The 25,608-nt window shown below is 43.1% G+C and overlaps 1 protein-coding gene across 3 annotated transcripts in view; it reads right to left on the reverse strand.

Annotated features, from left to right (window-relative positions):
• LOC148895280 (protein CFDP2-like) overlaps window positions 1–25,608 on the reverse strand; it is a 251,007-nt gene that overhangs the window by 142,444 nt on the left and 82,955 nt on the right. The window contains exons 4-6 of one of the 3 annotated variants that reach the window (XM_089001665.1): window positions 19,674–19,759; window positions 14,980–15,507; window positions 3,450–3,601 (exon numbers count right to left, since the gene is read on the reverse strand). The gene's annotated coding sequence lies outside the window, so the exon portion shown is untranslated. The remainder of the gene's footprint in view (window positions 1–3,449; window positions 3,602–14,979; window positions 15,508–19,673; window positions 19,760–25,608) is intronic. The other 2 variants (XR_016115635.1, XM_089001667.1) reach the window with 2 other exon arrangements.

A 25,608-nucleotide genomic window follows, 5' to 3' on the forward strand; every position in this document is an offset into this window, starting at 1 on the left:
ACCTCACGAACATTAAATTTGCGAGCATATAGTCTCGGCTAACGAACTAGCTTTCGGCGGAAGAACACCAAACCACACGGTCAAACAGCGCCACGGTGGCTGTCGGACTAGTTTCTTTGAGTGTGGACGTGGTTTGTTATCGAGTGGAGTACTTTTGCGATTATGGGACCGAAAAATGCCACACCGCAGGCTAGTGTTAAGACGAAGAGGACACAAAAGAAATTGACGGTCGAGCAGAAGAAGGTCTTCTTCTTCTTTTCCCTTCAAGGGGTCGCCACAGCAAATCAGTGTCCTCCATCTTTAGAGGAAGGTCATCACAAAAAACACAAACGGGGTGTGCGTTTGTGTGACTTAGCGTCCCAGTACCAGTATGCTAAGTCAACCATTGCTAGCATCCTTAATAACAAGGATGCTATTAAGGGTGCATGTGTGGCTAAAAAATAAAAATATAAAAGATTATTATTAATAATAATAATAATAATAATAATAATAATAATGATACATTTCATTTAGAAGCGCCTTTCAAAACTCTCAAGGTCACTTTACAGTCACAGGATATTTTTTTTCTGCAGGTGAGCAGTGGCAGCTACACGCGCCAGTCTTCACTCAACCCGGAAGTAACTCAAATAGATAGAAAGCAAGCTAGCTAATAGATAGTTAATAATAATAATCATACATTTCATTTCGAAGCGCCTTTCAAAACTCTCAAGGTCACTTTACAGTCACAGGATATTTTTTTTCTGCAGGTGAGCAGTGGCAGCCACACGCGCCAGCGTTCACTCAACCCGGAAGACATGAAAGACAGCGAACAAAATCTGAACAGACAACCACAAGGGTCATTTTTGTGATGTGATAAGCTCCCCTACACAAAGGAATACAACATCACACAGTAATTCCCTCCCTACCTCTTCCTCCCACTCCATTCCATCAAGCCATCAACTATTACCACAAAGGTAAATAAAACGACTTTATTATATAGTACAGTTTATTTCTTTCATTACAATACAATAGCACATTTATTAGACATAAAATAATGTATATTTTTGTGTAGTTTTAAGGCTTATTTAGTGGAAAATTATGTTTTATGGGGACCTGGGAACGGATTATTCTCAATTTAATGGTTTCTTATGGGAAATAAATGTTCGGAAGACGAACATTTCGCCTTACACACACTTTCTGAGAACTAATTATGTTCGTGAGCTGAGGTATCGCTGTACTTCCAAAATGATGCGTTTAACCCCCCCCTCCCCCGGATAAATTGCATTCTTTATTGTGGCGGAACTAAGCCAATTTGTAATTAACACTTGAACCTTTTGCGCCTCACCTTTCCGCGGAATAGCTAATCCAGACGCGCTTTGTTTCGATTTGACCCCATTAACCCCGCCGACGTATCGAAAAGGAGCTACAAAATGCGCAAGCGTAGCACCCGCTAATCAAGCATTATATTCTCTGAGCGTTTGATGCGATGAGTCGGAGAAAGTGAGTCCAAAGAGCATCTCCTTCAACGCCGGTTTTTGTTCTCTTTGGCTAGCGCGGAACTCGAGCCGTCGGCTTCTTTGATTTAATTGATGTTGACACGTTTTTTTTTTTTTAAGTTGGCCGTGGGGGGGGGGGGGGGGGGGGTTGAGACGTCAAAAGCAGCTGAGACGGGTGGAAGCCACTAGCTGTTAATGAACTCGCGGAGATTAGCCGACATTGTCACGTACGTTGGCTAATGAATGTCACGCTTTGCAAGGTGGTGGTGGACCCCCCAAAAAAGCATGCAGGAGGTGAGGAACAGCGTGTACAGTGATACCTTGGCTGACGAACTTAATTGGTTCCCAGACAGAGTGTGTAAAGCGAAAAGTGTGTATCCCAAAAATTAATTTCCCATCGGAAACCATTAAAATGAGAATAATCCGTTCCCAGGTCTCCATAAAACATAATTTTCTACTTTCTAATTTTCTAAGCCTTAAAACTACACCAAATATATCTTATTTTATGTATAATAAATGTGCTATGGAATTATAATTAAAGAAATAAACTGTACAGTATAATAAAGTCATTTTCATCAGCATTTAACACTTGATGAGGAACGTAGCCTTCTTCTTTCTCCATCTTGAGGAATGATCCCTAGTAGGTGCTTTTTCTGCGATAATTTTAGCTTGTTCCTCATCAATTGTGTTCTGTTTAGCTGGGTTGATAGCTTTTTGCATCAAGTGTACAGATGGCTTGTGCGGGTTATTTGTGGAGCCTGATTGATGGGATATTTTAACCTTGCAGTCTACACTCTGCCTTTGAACTATCAAAGTTGAAACGAGTCCAAATTTCACTGTTTTCTATCCATTTTCTCACTCTCTCCCTGTCGTCTGTCTGTCTCTTTAATACGACTTTATTCCACAGTACAGTTTATTTATTTAATTACAATACCATAGCACATTTATTATACATAAAATAAGGTGTATATTTTTGGGAGTTTTAAGGCTTATTTAGTAGAAGATTATGTTTTATGTGGACCTGGGAATGGATTATTCTCATTTTAATGGTTTCCTATGGGAAATTAATGTTTGTAATACACACTTTTCACCTTACACACACTTTCTGGGAACCAAGAGTCCATAAACCAAGGTATCGCTGTATATGAGGTTAGATTTGAAAAGTAGGTATTCATGAATTTGTTGTGTGCTCTAGATGTAATATGTGGAAGAGATGAAATCAGTTTTTGCCGTGGGCCACATTGTGGTTACGTGGAACAATTTAAATTTTTGATTCAGACTTTAGCGAGAATCCTGGAATTTCACAAGCTAGATTTGTTTTCACGGGCCGAATAAAATAATGTGGCGGGCCAGATTTGACACCTGCGATGTAAGGGAATAGCCAGATAGCTGAATAGGAAGAGGACTAGCTAGCTTGGTCGCTAGCTAGCGATAGATGAGCATGGAATTTCCCAATTTTGATTTACTTTCACGGGCCGATTAAAAATATGGTGGGCCAGATTCGGCCCTGGGCCTTGACTTTGACACCTGTGATATAAAGGAATAGCCAGATAGCTGAATAGGAAGAGGACTAGCCAGCTCGGTCGCTAGCTAGCAATAGATAAACATGGAATTTGACAATTTTGATTTGCTTTCATGGGCCGATTAAAAATGTGGTGGGCCAGATTTGGCCCCCGGGCCTTGACTTTGAGACATGCGATGTAAGGGATTAGCCAGACAGCTGAATAGAAAGAGAACTAGTTAGCTCGTTTGCTAGCTAGCGCTAGATAAGCATGGAATTTCCCAATTTTGATTTGATTTCACGGGCCGAACAAAATGATGTTGCGAGCCAGATTTGGCCCCTGGGCCTTGACTTTGACACTTGCGATGTAAGGGATTAGCCAGCTAGCTGAATAGAAAGAGAACTAGTTACCTTGTTTGCTAGCTAGCGATAGATAAGCATGAAATTTCACAAGTTTTACTCATTTTACTCACATGAGACAAGAGCAGGAGAGCTGTCGTCGTTGTTGTCATCACAGAGTGAGAATGTCTTCTTCCTCTCTGCTCAAAGGCTTTAAGCGAGGCCACCAGTGCCAGTGCACCTCCTGGTGGATGACGGTGGAATAGCTCCATGAAAATGGAACCTCCTGAAAAAGAAACATCCATGAAAAAGTCTGAAAATGGAAAAGGTTATTATCATCTCCTTTATGAAAGCATTTTTTTCACGCAGATTTTAACGCTCGACGGGAGCTGCCAGACACTTTGATGAATCTCACTTTGCCAGTTTGCCTCTACAGTAATACCTCGGTTTACGAACCCTTTGGCTTACAAACTTTTCGGTTTACGAACGTTAAATTTATGAACATTTTATCTTGGCATACAAACTATTTTTCGGGATACACACGGAGCACCACAATGACTGATGTGTCATTCGCAAACGAGCCCAATCTCCTAACAACAAAATGGCAGTCGACTGTTTTTGTCCTCTGTTCCCCGGTTAAAGCCACGTGATTGGTCAAGAACGTAGCAGTGAGGGGAGGTGGTCTAAACATTAAAGAGACAGGCAGACGACAGAGAGAGAGTGAGAAAATGGATAGAAAACAGTGACATTTTGACTCGTTTCAACTTTGTTTCAACATAGTTCAAAAACAGAGTATAGACTGCAAGGTTAAAATATCCCATCAATCAGGCTCCACAAATAACCCGCACAAGCCATCTGTACACTTGATGCATAAGGCTATCAACCCAGCTAAACAGAACATAATTGATGAGGAACAAGGTAAAATTATCGCAGAGAAAGCACCTCATCAAGTTCCTCATCAAGTGTTTAATGCTGAGGAAACCGGACACTCCATTCCATCAAGCCATCAACAACCATTTTAAATTATAATACAATAGCACATTTATTATACATAAAATAAGGGATATTTTGTGTAATTTTAAGGTTTATTTAAGAGAAAATTATGTTTTATGGGGACCTGGGAACGGATTAATCTCATATTAATGCTTTCCTATGGGAAATTAATTTTTGGGATACACACTTTTTGCCTTAAACACTGTGCGTCCCAATTAAGTTCGTAAGCCAAGGTATCACTGTATAATATATATATATTTTTGTTAACGATCTCATGGAAATCAACTTGATCCGCGGAAAGGGCTCCTAGCGAAAGGACCTTAAAAAAAAAGCTTAGGAGAACAAATCCTTTCACTTCTCATTCAAGCGCTGGTAGCCAAGCGCTAACGCGCCACCGAATGAAGAGGTGTGAGCTTCAATCCTTTGTGCATCGACGACTCGAGCGCTGAACCGAAGCAGAGAAGGAAGGTGCTTCCATCATGTTACAACTAACACCAATGTCTGAAATAACAACTGCCCGGATGCCCAGGGCCTGCAACTTTTACGTCGGGCGTACAACTTACAAAACGTCTCCGCCATGGGTGGCTGACAACTTCTTCAAGAAAGAAAAAATAATAAAATCAAATGTTTGCTTTATTCAACAAATGTTTCATCAATAAAGCAAACAGTTGAACGAAGATTTCAAAATCAGAATAAATCATACAGATTTCAAAATCTTTGTTTGGTCTGGAAATTCCGGAAGTTTATTTATTTATGTACTTCTGTATTTATTTATTTATTGAGTTATTTGTTTACTTATTCATTCCTTCATTCATTTATTTATTTAATTTCTATTTATTTTTTCAGTGAATTTCTATCTATTTGAGTTACTTTCGGGTTGAGTGAACGCTGGCGCGTGTGGTTACCGCTGCTCACCCACAGAAAAACCTATCCTATGACTGTAAAGCGACCTTGAGAGTTTTGAAAGGCGCTTAAATTAAATGTATTATTATATTATAATTGGATGGCTGGCTATCTCGCTAGCTAAATATTAGCTATGGAGCTATCTGGCTGGCTAGCTATCTAACTGGCTATCTATTAGCTGGCTGGCTGGCTGGCTATCTATTAGCTGTCTAGCTGGATAGCTATCTAGCTAGCTATCGGTTGGATATCTATTAGCTGGCTAGCTATCTTTCTATCTTTTTGAGTTATTCCAGGTTGGGTGAAAGCTGGCCCATGTGGCTGCCGCTGCTCACCCACAGAAAAAAAACGTATTATGTGACTGTAAAGTGACATTGAGAGCTTTTAAACGCGCTTAAAAATAAAATGTATTATTATTATTATCATTATTAAAGACGGATTGTTTCCGTCGCCATTGAGTTTGACTTTGTGCCGTGTGGGCGCTTCACCGAAAGGTGGCAGTGTTGCTTCACCACTGAGCCAAAGCTGAAGCCTCCACAATAAAACTGTCCAAAACAAGACAAATAATATTTTAAAGACCGAATATATCCTGCAAAATAAATAAGTCATATTGGCAAATATATTTGTCCCTCCTTCTCGCTTCAAAACAACGTGTAATTGATTGTTTTTACAAGGAGTTCGCCTGGAATTCTCGACAGTCATACATTGGCTTTCCACGGCAATTCATAACAATTGGCCACACGCTGCAGTAAACACAGCAGGGGGGCTAAGAGGGGCGGGGGGCTTATTATGCCACTTTTGGCACGCAGAGAGCAAACAGTTGAGCGGTTGCGGTGTTCTTACTTTCAAGGCCCAAAATCCACGGCAAACGGTGCATGTTTAGAATGGCGAGAAGATGCAGATTAGCAACAACACGTCATCAAATGTCTTTCGGCAGCAATTGTCAAGAGAAGAAGCAAAGATTGACTATTAACAACAGATGCGCTTGATTAACTAACTACGGCAAACGGCGCATGTTGAGAACAGCGAGAAGGCCGCTGCTCACCTGCATGAAAAAAACCTTATTATCACCCTGACTGTAAAGTGTCCTTGAGATTTTTGAAAGGCGCTTAGAAATTATGTGTATTTTTATGACGATGGGCCAGCCAGCATCTCACTCTCGCATAGCAATCGACCGTGTGATAGCACCACAAGGGAGGGAGTTTGCGAGTCATTTAGAGTCTCTATTCAACATTTTGAATGGATTTCAACTTAGGACCATTTTGACTTACGACGGTTTGGTCGGAACAGAACTCGGTCGTAAGTCGGATGTTACCCGTATTTGAAATTCTGTCATTTTTTCCAACCATTTTCACATGCTTACAGTATTCTGAGACAACCCCCTCCCCGCCGCCATGACTTTGTTTAAACATTAACTCAGTCGCCGCCATTACCAAAGTTATTCTGGAATTGAAAATATGACGTAGCATTTGTTCTGGTTTACTTTTTTTTTCTTGCAGAAGGGTGCCGGTAAAGTGCTGGTCAGACCTCTGGCAATGTTTTTCCCTTCCACATGGATACAGCATTTGCCTTTTTTCCGTGAGAGCGCTTTGTTACAGCTTTAGCTTATAAATGAAATGTATTATTATTATTATTATTATTATTATTATTATTATTATTATTATTAGCTGTAACAAAGCGCTATTATATGTATGTATTGTATTTTGTACAGCCGACAATAGATGTTGCGTGAATAGTGCAAGCGTGACACTAAAACAACGCTATCTAGCTGGCTAGCTGGCTATCTATTGGATGTCTATCGGCTAGCTAGTTGGTTGGCTATCTATTAGCTTGCTTGCTGGCTATCTGTTAGCTATCTATCCAGCTGGCCAGCTATCTGTTAGCTGGCCACCTGGCTTTCTATAAGCTATCTAGTAGCTAGCTAGCTAGCTGGCTATCTGTTGGCTAGCTATCTAGTTGTTTTTTTTATCTATTTACAGATGACGGCTGAAGAAACCTTCTCATCGATGGACCACTCCTGTACGACTGAGAGCTTACACAGACGGATTTATCTATTTAAGTTACTTGCGAGTTGAGTGAACGCTGGCGCATATGGCTGCCGCTGCTCACCCACAGAAAAAATGATCCAGTGACTGTAAAGTGACCTTGAGAGTTTTGAAAGGTGCTTAGAAATCAAATGTATTATTATTATTATTATTATTATTACTTGTATTGTTTGTTTTTGTTTTTTTGTAATGCTAATCAAAGAGTCCTTGTGGAGGGAAAGTGACACATTTTGAAAAGTGACATTTCGAAGCGTTTGGTCAGGACGGCTGCAACAAGTGCGATAGAAACTCTTTTTGCTTTTGTCGCGCTACCTCCTCTAATCAGCCGTCAAACCGAGCAGAGCCGCCGTTTGCCTCGGAGCTCCTTGAGGTCGCCGGCTCTTGTGACCCCCGAACCCCCCCCCCCCCCCCTTTGTTCTATGATCCAGAAAGGCGGCGGTGGCGGCGGCGTGACAGGGGATCCCGCTCCCCGCCTCCATTTTGATTAATTAGCAGGTCCAAAACAGCACCTTCCTCTGACGCTAATTTCCGATGTTACCTGACATCTTTGTCGCCGGAGGCCAAAAAAGGTCCGGCCGGGGGATGCTTGAATGCCACAAATTCTTTCCTGTAATAAATCATGTGGCGGCGGCGTCCTTTTGGGCCTTAAATGACTCATACAAATGAACTTGTCTGCTTGAATAAGACCTTCCATTACCCCAACGTGTTCCTCTTTGAAAGGCGAGTAAATGCGAAGAGGGGAATGCGGCGCCACGCGACTTCCACTTAAAATTCCGTCCCAAGGAGAGAAGCTAGCAGAATAGCAACGTAACGGCAGTTGGCGAGAACACAGAGAGATTTTGAGATATTAGCGCCATCGAGCCAACTGACCGAGCTATTGCATCTTATTGCCCGACAGGAACGACTCGATGGTGAGCAGTAGACACCTTCAAAGTCTCTTGTTTGACTCAGTCAGGTAGTCATTCAGTAAGGTTGTCAGTTCGTCAGTTCCTCAGGTAGTCAGTCCATCAGGTAGTCAGTCAATCAATCTGTCAGGTAGTCAGTCAGTCAGTCAGTCAATCAATCAGTCAGGTAGTCAGTCAGTCAGGTAGTCAGTCAGTCAGTCAGTCAGTCAGTCAGTCAGTCAGGTTTCCGTTCGTCAGGTAGTCATTAAGACAGTCAGTCAGGTAGTCAGTCAATCAGTCAGGTAGTCAGTCAGTCAGTCAGTCAGTCAGTCAATCAGGTAGTCAGTCAGTCAGACAGTCAGTCAGTCAGGTTTCAGTTCGTCAGGTAGTCATTCAGACAGTCAGTCCGTCAGTCAGGTAGTCAGTCCATCAGTTATTCAGTCAGTCAGTTTCTCAGTTCATCGGGTAGTGAGTCAGACAGTCAGTCAGTCAAGTAGTCAGTCCGTCAGTCAGTCAGGTAGTCAGGTTCTCAGTTCATCAGGTAGTCAGTCAGTCAGGTAGTCAGTCAGTCAGGTTCTCAGTTCATCAGGTAGTCAGTCAGACAGTCAGTCAGACAGTCAGTCAGCCAAGCAGTCAGTCAGTCAGGTAGTCAGTCCGTCAGTTTGTCAGTTCGTCAGGTAGTCAGTCAGTCAGTCAGTTAGTTTCTCAGTTCATCAGGTAGTCAGTCAGTCAGTCCGTCAGTTAGTCAGTCAGTCAGTTAGTTTCTCAGTTCATCAGGTAGTCAGTCAGTCAGTCAGTCAGTCAGGTAGTCAGTCCGTCAGGTAGTCAGTCAGTCAATCAGTCAGACAGTCAGACAGTCAGTCAGGTAGTCAGTCAGTCAGGTTCTCAGTTCATCAGGTAGTCAGTCAGACAGTCAGTCAGCCAAGCAGTCAGTCAGTCAGGTAGTCAGTCTGTCCACAAACTCCACACAGGAAGCCTGGAGCTGGATTGGAACTCGCAACCTCTACACTATGAAGTCGGCATGCTAACCACTCGACTACAGGCTGCCCATGATGATCATTATTGGATGTTGTTTTTTTGTTTGTCTTTTTAAGGCTTGACAAAAAGTTCAGCAATGAAATGAAGATGAACTCAAACTTCCTTTTTGACAAATGAGGCACATTCTATTGCAATCCAACGATTGGCTGACGGTCGACTCGAAAACAATCGGCCCTGAAACGACCGCGACTGGACTTTTATTCTTTTGGGGCGTCTCCATGGAGACACGGTAGCTGGAATTGGACGACAAAGACGGCCGTTGCCGGGAGAGAACGAGACTCCGCTGACCTCGCGGGAAGGCCGATTGCTCCCTCTCAATTCACCCGTGCTTGCTTTCAGGCTTATTACGCCGTAATCTCCGCAAGTTTCCTTCAGCTGGGGAATAGCCTTGCCAGTGTTTTCAGCAGCACAAGAAAAGAGGAGGGGGGGGGGGGGGGGGAAGGGTGCATACCCGTGCAGGAACAAGAGACTGAAATGAAGAAAGCTCAAATCCCGTGTTCCCGCCATTGAAGATTTCCAAGCACATGGAGCCCAGCAGGACACCATTTTTTTTTGCTGCCAAAACGGGGACAACAAAGCCAACACGCGACACCCTTTTTTTCATAGGGGTGGGGGGGGGGGGGGGGTTATGAGTAGGTTACATTGCAAAAAGAAGCCGCGTTTTGCAAAACTTGCCTTATGCCTTATATTTATTTATTTATTTATGTATTTCTTCTTCTTCTTTTCCTTTCAGTTTTTCCCCTCAGGGGTCGCCACAGCGAATCAATGTCCTCCATCTATCCCTGTTTTGTGCATTCTCTTCTCTCACACCAGCTACCTTCATGTCCTCTTTGACCACATCCATAAACCTCCTCTTCGGTCTTCCTCTCGGTCTCCTGCCTTGCAGTTCAAGGCTCATCATTCTTCTCCCGATATAGTCACTCTCTCTCCTCTGGACATGTGGTCCAAACCATCTCAGTCTGACTTTCTCTCCAAAGCCTCTAATATGAGTTGTCCCTCTAATGTACTCATTCCTGATCCTATCCAACCTGTTCACTTCCAAAGAGAACCTCAACATCTTCAGCTCTGCTCCCTCCAGCTCTGCTTCCTGTCTTTTCCTCAGTGGCACCGTCTCCAGTCCAAACATCATGGCTGGTCTCACCACGGTTTTATACACTTTTCCTTTCATCCTAGCTGAAACCCTTCTATCGCACATCACACCTGACATTTTTCTCCAGCCGCTCCAGCCTGCCTGGACACGCTTCTTCGCCTCTTTTCCACACTCTCCATTGCTCTGGACAGTTGACCCCAAGTACTTAAAATCCTCCACCTTCTTTATCTCTTCCCCCTGTAGCATCACTCTTGCACTTGGATCCCTCTCATTCACACACAGATATTCCGTCTTGCTGTGACTGATCTTCATTCCTGTCCTTTCCAGGGCATATCTCCACATCTCTAGTTTCTCCGCCACCTGTTCCCTGTTCTCGCTACAGATCACAATGTCATCTTCAAACATCATGGTCCAAGGAGATTCTTGTCTAACATCGTCTGTCAGCCTGTCCATCACCATAGCAAAAGAGGAAGGGGCTCAGAGCTGACCCCTGGTGGAGTCCCACCTCCACCTTGAATTCCTCCGTCACACCGACAGCGCACCTCACAACTGTCTTACAGTCACGATATATGTCTTGCACCACTCTAACATACTTTTCCGTCACTCCAGACTTCCTCATGCAATGCCACAGCTCTTCTCTGGGCACCCTGTCATACGCTTTCTCCAGATCTACAAAGACACAATGCAATTCCTTCTGACCTTCTCTGTACTTCTCTATCAGCATTCTTAAAGCAAACACTGCATCTGTCGTACTCTTTTTTTGGCATGAAGCCATACTGCTGCTCACAAATGTTCACTTCTGCTCTTAGTGTAGCTTCAACTACTCTTTCCCAGAGTTTCATTGTATGACTCATCAACTTTAGTCCTCTGTAATTGTTATGTAAAATGTTATGTATTTATTAATTCATTAATTAATTTATGTATTTATTTATGCATGTATGTATATATTGATTTATTTGTAAAAGACACAAATGTTTATCTCTTCATATACAATACAATACATATTGATTTATATAGTAATATTTATTCATTTGTTTACATCTATCTATCGATCAACCTATCTACGTATATACCTATCGATCAATCTACCTACCTCTCTCTATGTATTTATTTATTTATGTATGTATTTATTTATTTGTTTGTTTATGCATGTATGTATTTATTGATTTATTTGTACAAGACACACGAATGTTTATTTCTTCAGATACAATACATATTGATTTATATAGCCATATTTATTCATTTCTCTCTCTCTCTCAGAATGAAAGCTTGGAGGCCACAAGACATATTTCAATAAACAGTGATACCTTACGAACTTCATTGGTTCCCAGAAAGTGTGTGTAAGGCAAAAAGTGTGTCTTCCAAAAAAATATTTTTCATAAGAAACCATTAAAAAGGAGAATAATCCGTTCCCAGGTCCCCATAAAACATCATTTTCTAATAAAAAGGCCTTAAAACTACACAACATATACTTTATTTTATGTATACTAAATGTACTGTTTTATTGTAATTGAAGAAATAAACTGTACTGTATAGTAAAGTCGTTTAATTTACCTTTGTGAATACATAGATAAATATATGGATATACATATATATTCGATAAGTCATAAATCTAGACATTTATTCATTAATTTGTTTATGCATCTGTTTATTTCTGTCTGTCTCTGTCACACTTTCTTTGAACACACACACACACACACACACACACACACACACACACACACACACACACACACACACACACACACACACACACACACACACACACACGCACTAAATCCTCAAATAATTCATGGAGGTGCAAGACACGCATACCGTGCCGAGATCAAATTCCAGCAAGAAAGAAGGAAAGGTGTGAAAAAGGAAACGTGTGGAATGGAAGTCACCTTCGACACGACTCGTAAGAGGATAAAAGAGATTGTCGCACACGACACAGCGATGCTTTCCGATAGTGTCAGACTTTGAATGCCATGACGCAAATGGATGGCGGCTCAGCAAACTTTCAAAAGTGGAAGTTGACAATTGACAGAGGACATTGGCAATGTTGAAGATCGACGAATTCGCTATTCAAAATGAGAAAACCTTTAAAGGACAACCGACATCACTTTTTTGTTTCCTAACTGACATCAGAAAAACGTTTTATAGCATCTAAAATAACCAAAAGATGCAGTATGATATTTTTATTCAAATGCAAAACACCAATAACAATGACTTCAAGTGTCCCAAAACTACTTCAAAATGACCTCGGAGATGGCGAGTTTATGAAAGTCCCGCCCCCAGTTCCTGACGTCACGCCACGACGTCTTGCATTGCTGGAGAATCCAAATAATGGCTTCAGATTGGGAGAATATGCTTTCTTGTTACTCATCCAGTTATGAATATGATTTAAATAGTTCTGAAGAGGAAAGCATACGTGTTTGCAATCGATTAAAGAATTTATTCCGTGCCATTTTGAGGCAATAGGGGGGGGGGGATGTAGCACTTAAAAAGAGGCAGAAAATGGCGACAAAGCTCTGTGTAAGGAATTAATCAGCCCGTTTCCACAGGCTGATAAATTCCTTACACGGAGCTTTGTCGCCCTCTTCTACCTCTTTTTGGTTTTCAGTCCAAACAAGTACAGCAAAATGCATTGACGTGATGAAAGGACTGCTACAATGTGTCTTTTATTCGGTCAGGGGCGTTCCTTCAGTGACGTCACGTACGGACTCGTCACCAACTGAAAAACAAGACTTCCGGAATATTCAGCGCGAGTCTTAAAACGTAAAATATAGCTTTATGCGGTGGAATCTTTGTAAAATACGCTCAGTAGAAGTCATTTGAAGCCATTTTACAAATTATGGACACAACTTGTTCGGAGACGTCTGTTGTCCGTTAAAGGACAACCAGCACCATTTTTTTTGTTTCCTAACTGACATCAAAAAATGTTTTATAGCATCTAAAATAGCCAAAACATGCAGGCTGATATTGTTTAGTCAAATGCAAAACACCAATCAAAATGACTTAAAGTGTCCCAAAACTGCCAAAAAATGAGCTTAGAACTAGGCAGATTCAGAAAGTCCCGCCCCCTTGTTCGTGACTTCACGCAAGGATACTCCTTCACAAACTGCCTTGCTCCAGAATCAAAACAGTGGCTTCAGACAGTTCAGATTGGGAGAAGATCCTTTTTTGGACTCATCCAGTTATGAATATGATTCAAATAGTTCTGAAGAGGAAAGCATAAATGTTTGCCATCAATTGAAGAAGTCCTTCCATATCAATTCCAGCCGCCTTGACTGCAATGTAGCGGCCAGAAAATGCACAAGGTGGCGCACAAGCGCCATTGGAAATGGGCTGATTTGTCCGCTGAGAATTTCTCAACTTACACCTTCTTTATGCGTGTTACCGCAATAGGCTGCGACACACAACAATTCACCATTGCGTTATTTGTGTCGTTTTCCTTCTAATTTCGCCATCAACACAGTGTTTTCAGTTGAAAAAAAAGTACCCAAAATGCATTGTGTGTCACTTTCTCAGTCAGGGGCGTCCCCTCCGTGACGTCACTTATGAGGAAATTTGCAATCGTCGGTTGATGAACCCAAAACGTAACCGTTGTTTCAAAACTTGCCGTATTCCTCAAACCGTCGCAAATGAATCTGATGGATCGAGAGAAAACACAAAATAGAAGCTATCATATTTCAAAGTGTCATGCTGTTGTATGCTTCGTTGGCCGAACACAAGGCCCACAATGGAAGCACATAAAATCTGGGCTCAAACAAAGGTGAACAGACACAGCCTGTCAACCTGTCATCATCGTGTAGGAAATCTGGCCTTGGACTAATTAACGACTTGGTAAATTCCTTCACAGGAAGAGCTCATGAGCCAAGGTTATAAATCTTTTGGTTCATGGAAAGACAAACCATTAGACTGTCTATGTTCTGTTGGTTTAAGGATGTTGGTGCTTGGGACATCCAGGGGTGTGGTATTCAAACTAAGAAGATTTGTGTTTTACTCATGTATCACTTACATTTGCATACACAGGTAACATCCGAGTTACGACCGGGTTGCGTTCCCACAAAACGGTCATAAGTCAAGCGGTTGTAAGTCGAAATACATTTAAAATGGCCGATGTGACGTTTACACGATGTCAATCTGTTGTTTTTAAGCAACATTGACTACTATTATACACCAAACTGTTTACACTTCATTGAGAAATTTGACAACTTTTAGTGTCATTTTTATCATTTTATATTTCATATTATCGATTTTTATGACTGTATAACTGTACCTGTAATGTATACAAAACTGTTTATTGTACAGTTCATTTATAACGATTATACTTACCTTTTAGTATCAATTTTCTATCATTTTCTATTTCATATTATTGATTTTTATGCCTGAATAACTGTAATGTATCCAAAAGTGTTTACTGTACAGTTCATTTATAAATGTTATACTTACCCTGCTCTCCCTGCTAACGGTCAGAAGAGGTCGCCTGACACTCATGCTCGTGCAAAAGCACCGTACAGTACTACAGGAGATGTTGGTTATCTGTATTGTGTAACGACTGTATTGAGTGTAGTCATGCAGTAGATTGATGTGTGAGTGTGTCACATGCTGGCCGGCCAAAATTGTAGTACGCATTGCCGGCTGCTTGTGCGTTGCGGTGCCAGGCGTGGGATAATAAATAAATAAATAAATAAATAAATAAATAAATAAATAAATAATACCTACTTACCTACGTACCTAGAGACCTCTCTTCTTCTTTTCCTTTCGGCTTTTGCCCTCAGGGGTCGCCACAGCGAATCAGTGTCCTCCATCTATCCCAGTTTTGTGCATCCTCTTCTCTCACACCAGCTACCTTCATGTCCTCTTTGACCACATCCATTAACCTCCTCTTCGGTCTTCCTCTCGGTCTCCTGCCTGGCAGTTCAAGGCTCAGCATCCTTCTCCCGTTATAGTCACTCTCTCTCCTCTGGACATATCTACCTTTCTTCCACTCGATACACCAAGTACTTTCCGACCCGTGTCTCTGATTATGTTCGCTGTAGTTTGCCAGTCATCTGGAAGGACCTCTTGCCCACCCAGTGCTTGTCTTACCTCCTTCCTAAATATCATGCAACACTCTTCCTTTTTCAACATCCACCATTTTGTCCTCACTTCAGCCTTTGGTTTCTTCATCTTCCTCACTGCCAGCGTCATCCTACACACCACCAACCTACCTACAGACCTACATACATAAAAATCCATCCATCCATCCATCCATCTGTAAATAAAAAAATACATAAATACATAAATAAAGCATCTGCCGGTCGTGGTTGTAAGTACGGGTGGTCGTAACTCACGCCAGTCGTAACTTGGATGTCATGGTAATGAAAACTGCGGCCCCTGCATTGTCCGAACAAACATCTCAGACACTCCGAAAAGCCCTCCGAATTTTTCAACAAAATGAAAATCAAAGCGTGGCGAGCACGATTCTCACTTTATACGCGGGCAATTCCCAGAGGTCACTTTCAAGGCCCTTCAGTGGTTCTTTGCCAGAGGTCGTACGCCACGCGTGAATGCCAGCAAGCATATCAAGCGAGTGAGCAAACGATGAAATTTATATGACGGGGGGAGGGGGGGGGTGAGCGGAATCACCTTAAAAAAAACACGTTTTTGCTTTTAGTGTAATGCCTCAGGTGACGAACTTTGCCGCCCCAGACTACTCTGAGCAAATTAGATGAAACGCCGATCAAGAGGGAAAATGTGCAGAGTGTAACATCATAAGTTTCTGATATGAGCCGCCGCCATCTGCTTGTTTCACAGATGAAACAAAAGACAATCGGACTCGGCAGCTCAGAAGTGACGATAAATTGTACAAAGCTACAAATAAAACAAAGCTAGCGAAAGCTAACTTGTTTAAATGCATCACGGGCAAAGCTGGCCAACGGTAACGCTGCTAAATGCCTCACGGGAACAGCGAGTGAAAGCAAACGCGCCACACGGGCAGACCTAGCGAAAGCTAATATGCCTAAATTAATTACGGGGAAAGCTAGCAAAAGCTAATGCTGCTAAATTCACCAAGGGCAAAGAGAGCAATAGCTAACGCGACTATATGTATCACGGGCAAAGCTAGCAAAAGCAAACGTGGTAAATTTAATCACGGGGAAAGCTAGTGAAAGCTAATGCTACTAAATTCATCACGGGCAAAGCGAGTGAAAGCAAACCCGGTTTTAAATGACACATGGGCAAAAGTAGCGAAAGCTAATGTGGCTACACGCACCAGGGGCAAAGCTAGTGAAAGCTAACGTCGCTAAATGCATCACGGGCAAAGAGCTATAGCTAACGTGGCTATAAGCATCACAGGATAAGTTAGCGAAAGCCATCTGCTTATTTCACAGGTGAAACAAAAACTAATCGGACTCGGCATCTCAGAAGTGACTATAAATTGTACAAAGCTACAAATAAAACAAAAACTTACTGACGCAGCATATGAGGAGCGAACGCCGCACCCAAATCTTCTGAGCGGATCGTTCAAATCGGGTGTGGCGTAAGGAAGGAAACAGTCGGGGGACAGTAGAAATCACAAAAGGAAACCATCACGGGCAAGGTTAGTGAAAGTGAACTCGTTTAAATGCATCAGAGGTAAAATTAGCGAAAGCTCACACAGTTTTAAATGTCACACGAGCAAAGCGAAAGCTAACGTGGCCAAATGCATCGCAGGCAAAGCTAGCGAAAGCTAATGCGGCCAAATGCATCACCGGCTAAGCTAGCGAAAGCTAACGAGACTAAATGCATCACGGGCAAAGCTAGGAAAAGCTAACATTGCTTAATGCATCACGGACAAAGCTAGTGGAAACTAATTCATCAGGGGGCAAGCTAGCCAAAGCTAACGCGACTAAATGCATCACGGTCAAAGCTAGCGGAAGATAACATGGTGAAATTCATCACGGGGAAAGAGAGCGAAAGCTAATGCGGCAAAATTATTCACTGAGAAAACTTGCGAAAGCTAATGCTGCTAAATGCATCATGGGCAAAGATAGCGACAGCTAACTCGGCTAAATTCATCACGGGGAAAGCTAGCAGAAGGTAACGCGGCAAAATTCATCACGGGGAAAGCTAGCGAAGGCTAATGCAGCCAAATGCTTCACGGGCAAAGATACAGAAAGCTAACGCGGCTAAATTAATCACGAGCAAAGCTAGCGGAAGCTAACGCGGCAAAATACATCACGGGCAAAGATAGAGAAAGCTAACGCGGCTGAATTCATCACGGGCAAAGCGTGCGGAGGCTAATGCGACAAAATTCATCACGGGGAAAGCTAGCGAAAGCTAATGCAGCCTAATGTATCACAGGAAAAGCTAAATACATAACAGGCAAAGCTAGCGGAAGCTAACGCAGCTAAATGCATCACGGACCAAACTAGCAAAAGTGGCTATATGCATCACTGGCAGAGTTGCAGAAACTAATGCGGTGAAATTAATCACGGGGAAAGCTAGTGAAAGCTAATGCGGCTAAATGCATCACGGGCAAAGTTAGAAAAAGCTAACACAGCTAAATGCTATCACGGGCAGAGCTAGCAAAAGCTAACGCGGCCAAATGCATCACGGACACAGCTAGCAAAAGCAGCTAAATGCATCATGGCCAAAGCTAGCAGAAAATAACGCAATGAAATTCATCACGAGAAAAGCTAGCAAAAGCTAATACAGCTAAATGCATCCCGGACAAAGCTAGTGAAAGGAGCTAAATGCATCACTGTCAAAGCTAGCGGAAGCTAACGCGGCTAAATTCATCACGGGCAAAGCTAGCGATGGCTAACGCGGCTAAATACATCATGGCCAAAGCTAGCGGAAGCTAATGTGGCGAAATTCATCATGGGGAAAACTAGCAAAAGCTAATGCAGGTAAATGCATCACGGACATAGCTAGCGAAAGCAGCTAAATGCTAAATGTCAAAGCTAGTGGAAGCTAATGCGAGTAAATTCATCACGGGCAAAGCTAGTGTAGGGTAACGGTACTAAAGGCATCACCGTCAAAGCTAGCGGAAGCTAACGTGGCGAAATTCACCACAGGGAAAGCTAGCAAAAGCTAAAGTGGCAAAATGCATCACGGGCAAAGATAGTGAAAGCTACCGTGGCTGAATTCATCACAGGCAGAGGTAGCGAAAGCTAACGCAGCTAAATGACATCCTGTAAAGAACAAGTACCCAAATGACTCCAAGGGCTCCATTATCGATTGGACGCCGCTGCATTGTGAACACTGGCGCTCATCGAATGAAGGAATTGATCCGAGGTGTATTTTAAACCGGTGCCCATTAGCAAGGATTTATTTCTCCACGTGAAGGATTTGTGCGCACTCAAGAGCGGGGGGAGGTGGCTTTTGTGGGGGTGTCTGACAAAAGAAATCCAAAGTGATGGAAGAATGGAAAGGTCGCACTTCCCATGGGGGGACTAGGAATAATTTCCGATCCTTGTCGAATGATTGGTCATAATAATAATCATAATCATCATCATCATAATAATATATTTCTTTTCTAAGCACCTCAAGGTCACTTTACAGTCACAGGATCATTTTTCAGTGGGTGAGTACCGACAGCCACACGCGCCAGCGTTCACTCAACCCGGAAGTAACTCAAATAGATAGAAAGCTAGCTAGCTAATAGATAGCAAATAATAACAACAATAATATGTTTCATTTCTAAGCGCCTTTCAAAACTCTCAAGGTCACTATACAGTCACAGAATCAGTTTTTCTGTGGGTGAGCAGCGGCAGCCACATGCGCCAGCGTTCACTCAACCCGGAAGTAACTCAAATAGATAGAAAGCTAGCTAGCTAGCTAGTTAATAGATAGAAAATAATAACAATAATGTTTCATTTCTAAGCGCCTTTCAAAATTATCAAGGTCACTTTACAATCACAGGATCGTTTTTTTCTGTGGGTGAGCAGCGGCAGCCACATGTGCCAGCATTCACTCAACCCAGAAGTAACTCAAAAACTAGCTAGCTAGCTAATATATAGCCAATAGATAGCTAGATAGCTGGCCAGCCAGCTAGAAAGCTATACAGCTAGCCAGCTACATAGCTAGCTAGCCAATAGATAGCCAACCAGCCAACTAGAAAGATATACAGCTAGCCAGCTACATAGCAAGCCCGCTAATAATAATAATACATTTCATTTCATATAAAGCAACGTAAACCTACAGTCAAAATGGCGGCAAGAATTTCCGAAGGGGGAGTTAGCGGGCGCCACGTTAGCGTTGTCTCCGACCGCTCCTAACGGTGATGAAAGGGCCGCTGTCGCCGCTGCGATTTTATCTTGGGCAAACAGGTGTCGAGCGGCGTTGACAGTTGCTACGCTAACCCCTCACTCCCCGCCGCTAGCGCAAATTGAATTATGTCCTTCTGCCATTTTGTCAAGCGTCCGATCTGTCGGCATCAAGGCGGCTTTGTCTTACCCGTGGGGGACGACGCCGGCGGAGCTTTTGCCGGGGTAATCCAGTCGGCCATCTTCTCCGTCACCTTTTGGAAATGAAACGTTCTTCTGGTGAGAAGAAAAAAAAAACGATGGATACGCCAATTAATAATAATAATAATAATACATTCAATTTCTAAGCGCTTTTCAAAACTCTCAAGGAGACTTTACAGTCACAGGATAAGAACAAAAATGTTTTTCTGCGGGTGAGCAGCGGCAGCTACACACACCAGCGTTCACTAAACCTAGAAGTAAAGCGCACACATTTAACTCAAGGGGAAAACTAGTGAAACAAATGCAGCTAAATGCATCACAAGCAAAGATAGAGAAAGCTAATGCGTCTGAATCCATCACGGGCAAAACTAGCGCAAGCTAATGCGGCGAAATTCATCACAGCGAAAACTAGCAAGAGCAAATGCGGCCAAATGCATAACGGGTAAATATAGAGAAAGCTAACGCGGCTGAATTAATCTCAGGCAAAGCTAGCGGAAGCTAACGTGGCGAAATTCATCACGGGGAAAGCTAGCGAAAGCAAATGCAGCTAAATGGATCACGGTCAAAGATCGAGAAAACGAACACGGCTGAATTCATCACGGGGAAAGCTAGCGGAAGCTAACGCGGCAAAATTCATCACAGCGAAAACTAGCGAAAACGAGCGAAAACTAGCAAAAACTAGCAAAAACTAGCGAAAACTACCAAGTGCCTTTCAAAACTCTTAAGGACACTTTACAGTCACAGGATAAGAATATTGTTTTTTTTTCTGCAGGTGAGCAGCGGCAGCCAGAAGCACCATGCGTTCACTCAAACCAGAAGTAACGCACACACATTTAACTCGGAATTCCGACTTTTAACTCAAAATTCCGACTTGTATCTCAAAATTCCGACTTTTAACTCGGAATTCCGACTTTTAACTCAAAATTCCGACTTGTATCTCAAAATTCCGACTTTTAACTCGGAATTCCGATTTTTAACTCAAAATTCCGACTTTTAACTGAGAATTCCGACTTTCAACTCAGAATTCTGACTTTTAACTCTGAGTTCTGACTTAACTCTGAGTTCCAATTTTTAACTCTGGCCAAAAAAAAAATTCTAACCATATTTTTATTCGGCCCGCGAAGGAAAATCAAATTTGGGAAATTCCATGCTCATCATTTGACCTAGTTAGCTAGAGATTGAGCGAGTGAGCGATCAAGCTAGATAGGATTCCTTCTATTCAGCTAGCTGGCTAATCTCTTACATCACTGGTGTCAAAATCAAGACCCGGGGGCCAAATCTGGCACGTTAATTCATTTTATTCGGCCTGAGAAAGCAAATCAAACTTGGGAAAATTCCAGGCTCATCTATCGAGCTAGCTAGCAAGCAAGCTAGGTAGCGAACGAGCAAGCTAGCGAACAGGCTAGCTATCAAACGAGCTAGCTAGTGAACAAGCTATTTAGCGAACAAGTTAGCTAGTGAAGGAGCTAGATAGCGAATGAGCTAGCTAGCGAACGAGCTAGATAGCAAATGAGCTAGACAGTGAGCGAGCTAGATAGCAAGCAATCTAGCTAGCGAAAGAGCTAACTGGAAAACAAGCTTGCTGACGAGCGACCTCTCTTTTTATTCAGCTAGTTGACTAATCCCTTACATTCTTGGTGTGAAAGTCGAGCCCCAGGGGCCAAATCTGGCCCGCCATATCATTTTATTCGGCCCGTGAAATCAAATCAAACTTGGGAAAATTCCAGGTTCACCTATCGTGCAAGCAAGCTAGCTAGCGAATGAGCCAGCGAGCGAACATTTGTATAGCGAACAAGTTAGCTAGCGAAAGAGAGAGCTAGCTAGCGAATGAGCTAGATAGCGAACAAGTTAGCTGGCGAGCGAGCTCTCTTTCTATTCAACTAGTTGACTAATCCCTTACATCAGCGGTGTTAAAGTCGAGGCCCACGGGCCAAATCTGGCCCGCCATATCATTTTATTCGGCCCGTGAAATCAAATCAAATGTGGGAAAATTCCTGGCTCACCTATCGAGCAAGCAAGCTAGCTAGTGAACGAGCCAGCTAGCGAACAGACTGGATAGCGAACAAGTTAGCTAGGGAAAGAGCGAGCTAGCCTGCGAATGAGCTAGATAGCGAACAAGCCAGCTAGGGAGTGAGCTAGCTTGCGAACAAGCTAGCTAGCTAGATAGGGAACAAGCTAGCTAGCGACCTAGCTCTTTTTCTATTCAGCTAGCTTGCTAATCCCTTACATCACAGGTGTCAAAGGCAACGCATTGATGACGACGTTCCTTAATGCGCATGATTTTCTGCCGCAGTCGGTTGGAGAGTTTATAAAAAAATGGAGATGTTTCCCCCTCTCTTGGTTTTTTGGAAAGGCGTGTGGCGGAAATTCATCGTATCATCTAGGCTGCGGCTAATCTATTGATGCAGGGTGGCTTTGTATTCATCTGGCATTGACATGACGCGCGGCAAAGGCGCGCGGCGCTTTGTGGATTTATCTGCGAGGCCCACGCACTTCTTGGCTTCTAATTTTCTGATAACGCCTCCAACAACACTTTTCTCTCCAAAAAGAAACAAGTCGAAATCCAAATGTGCAATGACGACACAATAAAAGCTTGGAGGACACAAGACATATTTCAATATACAGTAAAGTCTCGTTATATCGATATTCAAGGGAGTCCGAAAAAATATCGATATAACCGGGACTATCGATATATCCGATCCTGCGCCGAACTGCATTAAACAAAAGCCGCCAAATATATATATAAGAAACGGAGCTGGCCATTAGCTCCCTTTTTTTTGGGTGAGAGATGTTCCCCCAATGTTGCCTCAAAATGGCACATATAATTCTTTAATGATTGTAAACATGTATGCTTTAATCTTCAGAACTACAGTGTATTTGAAACATATTCATAACTGGATGTGTAACAAGAAAGCATATTATCCGAATCTGAAGCCATTGTTTGGATTCTCCAGCAATTCAAGACGTCTTAGCGTGAAGTCATTTTTATTTGCATTTGAATAAAAAGTGACATCGGCTGTCCTTTAATACACAGTATGGAATGTTATTAATTTTCAAAATCATCGCGCTTCAGCAGACAAAACAAGAAACATTGTTGCAAAAAATGATTGCATTCATATACAGTACAGTGGGCATGTACATAACACAACAGGGAAACTGCAACGCTTACATCTTAATGTATTATGTATACAATTTAAAAAATTATCAATCTTCTTCTGCTTCCCATTTTTACCTTTTAACACAAACACTTCAATCTCGTCTGCTACACACGAGCTAGCGTCTGAAAATGAAAATGGCTCTGCTACACGGGTGCTGGGCACGTAACCAAGTCACCTGACCAAGTCGACCAATGGCGCGACTGATGGCGTGACACGTAACCAAGACACGTGACCAAGTTGACCAATGGCGCGACCGATGGCAGCTCATGTGACCAAGTCGACCAATGGCGCGACCGATGGCGGCTCACGTAACAAGACACGTGACCAAGTTGACCAATGGCGCGACGGATATATCGATATAAACAACAAAAATGGCCGGCGGGGGATGAAAAGGAGCACCGTAATAACCAGATTATCGTAATAACCGGGTATCGTACTAAACGGTACTAATTATACATAAAAAGACTAGAAATGTGCAAGGGAAATGAAAATACTATCGTAATAAGCGGTAATATCGATATAACCGATATCGATATAACGAGACTTTACTGTATAGTGATACCTTCCAAACTTAAGTGGTTCCCGGAAAGTATAAGGCGAAAAGTTTATCTGGCAAACATTTATTTCCCATAAGAAACCATTAAAATGAGAATAATCCGTTCCCAGGTCGCCATAAAACATCATTTTCTCCTAAATAAGCCTTAAAGGACAACCGACACCGTTTTTTTGTTGCCTAACTGACATCAGAAAAACTTTTTTATGGCATCGAAAATACCCAAAACACGCAGGCGGATATTTTTAGTCAAATGCAAAACACCAATAAAAATGAGTTAGTGTCCCAAAACTACTTCAAAATTACCTCGGAGATGGCGAGTTTCAGAAAGTCCCGGCCCCTTGTTCGTGACGTCACGCCAATACGTCTTGCCTTGCTCGAGAATCAAAACGGCTTCAGATTCGGAGAAGATGCTTTGTTGTTACTCACCCAGTTATGAATATGATTCAAATAGTTCTGAAGAGGAAAGCATAAATGTTGTCAATCTATATCAATTCGAGCCGTCTGGACTCCAATGTAGCATCCCAGAAAATGCACAAGATGGCGCCCAATCTCCGTTGGAAATGGGCGGATTTGTCTGCTGGGAATTTGTGTCAACTGTCATGATCTGGTTGGCGACCAACGGGGGGCGCTGTCGGCCCCGCCTGCACCTGCACAGGTGCTGGTCGTCCCGATCAGATTGGCGACCAACGGGTAGCGACGTCAGCCCTGCCTGCAGCCTCGCAGGTGCTGGTCGTTTAATCACTGACACTTAAAAGGACACCCGGCACGACCATCCGGTGTCGGTTCATTGTTTGCTGCTTGTTTGCTGCAAGCATTGTGTATGTGTTTGTTTAACCTTGGCGGACTTTTACTTTTGGTCTTCTTTTGCTACTTTGTATTTTTTCCATTCAGATGATTTTGATGTTTTACATTTTGTTCCTGCTGACTTTATTTTAATACAATTTGTCAAACAACCTCCTGCTCCCTCCTGCCTGCTTTTTGGGATCCGCACCCGCCATCACCACCTCGCAAAACGTGACATCAACTACTATCAAATAGTAGTCTTGGTGCAACACACAACGATTCACCATCACGTTATTTATGTGTTTTCCTTCCAATTTCGCCATCAACACGAAGTTTTCAGACCAAACAAAATACCCAAAATGCATTGTGTGTCGCTTTCTCGGTCAGGGCCGTTCCTGACGTGATATCACGGTATATGTACCGCAGATTTAGACCCTGCCACGTGATCAGCATAAGTAAGCCTATGTTGCCTAAAAAGTCGGTTGTAGGAACGATCCAAATTGGACCTCAGCCTACCATGGCGATTTAGTGAAGGATTTTGCTGTTGTAAAGTAAGTAAAAGAAGCTATTTTTATAAAACAGCAAAACCCTTCACTAAATCGCCATATAGACAATATGTCTCTCGTTGCAATATTATCATTTTCCAACCTTGTATTGTATTTTATTGTATTGTATTCACAATCCTCTCCATGAGTCATCACCTTACCGTGGTGTAGGGGTTTGTATGTCCCAATGATCCTAGGAGCTAGGTTGTCTGGGGCTTTATGCCCCCGGTAGGGTCACCCATGGCAAACAGGTCCTGGGTGTGGGACCAGACAAAGTACGACTCAGAAGACCCCATATGAAGAAAAAGACAAATGGATTTGGTTTTCCATTGCCCGGACGCGAGTCACCGGGGCCCCTGTCTGGAGCCAGGCCTGTAGATGGGGTCGTTGGCGAGCGCCTGGTGGCCGGGCCTACACCCATGGGGCCCGGTCGGGCTCAGCCCGAAGAGGAAACGTGGGTCCCCCTTCTCAAGGGCTCACCACCCATGGGAGGGGCCAGAGGGTCGGGTGCATTGTGAGCTGGGCGGCATCCAAATGCGGGGACCCTGGCGGTCCGACCCTCGACTGCAGAAGCTAGCTCTTGGGACGTGGAATGTCACCTCTCTTACAGGGAAGGAACCCGAGCTGGTGCACGAGGTCGAAAAGTGCCGACTAGACATAGTCAGCACTTTGGCTTGCCTCCACACACAGCCTGGGTTCCGGTACCAGCCCTCTCGAAAGGGGTTGGACTCTCTTCCACTCTGGAGTTGCCCACGGTGAGAGGCGTAGAGCAGGTGTCGGCATACTTATTGCTCCCTGGCTCGCCGCCTGTACGTTCGGATTCATCCCGGTAGACGAAAGGGTTGCTTCCCTCCGCCTGCGGGTGGGGGGGACGGGTTCTGA

The sequence above is a fragment of the Hippocampus bargibanti genome, linkage group LG07, assembly GCF_051943395.1.
Source record: "Hippocampus bargibanti isolate YZ-2025 linkage group LG07, ASM5194339v1, whole genome shotgun sequence".
Lineage (NCBI taxonomy): Eukaryota > Metazoa > Chordata > Actinopteri > Syngnathiformes > Syngnathidae > Hippocampus > Hippocampus bargibanti.